A 692-nucleotide genomic window follows, 5' to 3' on the forward strand; every position below is an offset into this window, starting at 1 on the left:
GGTTCAATTTTAACTAGTGTGAGTGTGTAATAATTTCAGGATTTTTCCATGTTAAAACAGGTTTGATGAAGAAGCATATATGGTCATGTACAGTGATGTAACTTGTTTGTATCAAACATTTTATACAATATTTGAATTGAAAGAATTTAGTTGATTTTGAAAACACATTTCTTTATGAATCAGAAAGCAGTTGATTTTTTCATTGTAAGGGATTAGTGATGTGGCAGTGGAAATTAACTTCCCAATTCAACAATTACAGTGTTTAGTTTTTTATGAGAATTACATATTTTTTTATGTTAATTGGATGTTAACTGTGACTTTCCTTCTTGTTTTTTGAAGTATGAAAATATATATTTGTGAAGATTCCATTACTTTTTAATTATACCTTTAGTAGATGATTTTAACAGTGTACCACCTCATGAATCCTCTAGAAGGACAACCAGTAAGAAATTTGGTAACCAAATTTACATGAGATGTATCATAACTGCACAATTGTTCCTGATCATACTTAGTTAATTTATCACCTTCTTGACTCTGTTAGATTTTTATTGTATGCTAATTAATGTCTTAACTTCTGTCCATCCTGCACTTTTTATAGATTCTATCACTTGGTATTTAATTATTTAATTTTATTTGATGAATGCTACTTACAAATTTATATTTCCATTTTGTTAAAGATATATGGATTTGAT

The 692-nt window shown here is 27.5% G+C and overlaps 1 protein-coding gene across 4 annotated transcripts in view; it reads left to right on the forward strand.

The window, feature by feature from the left end:
* The window catches only part of LOC119574575 (protein deltex-like), a 24,298-nt gene extending 23,930 nt beyond the window's left edge, over window positions 1-368 (forward strand). For all 4 annotated transcript variants that reach the window (XM_037921863.1, XM_037921865.1, XM_037921864.1 and 1 more), the window contains exon 15: window positions 1-368. This exon is cut by the window's left edge and continues 1,608 nt beyond it. The gene's annotated coding sequence lies outside the window, so the exon portion shown is untranslated.
* The last annotated feature ends 324 nt before the right edge of the window (window positions 369-692 follow it).

The sequence above is a fragment of the Penaeus monodon genome, chromosome 6 (genome assembly GCF_015228065.2).
Source record: "Penaeus monodon isolate SGIC_2016 chromosome 6, NSTDA_Pmon_1, whole genome shotgun sequence".
NCBI lineage: Eukaryota > Metazoa > Arthropoda > Malacostraca > Decapoda > Penaeidae > Penaeus > Penaeus monodon.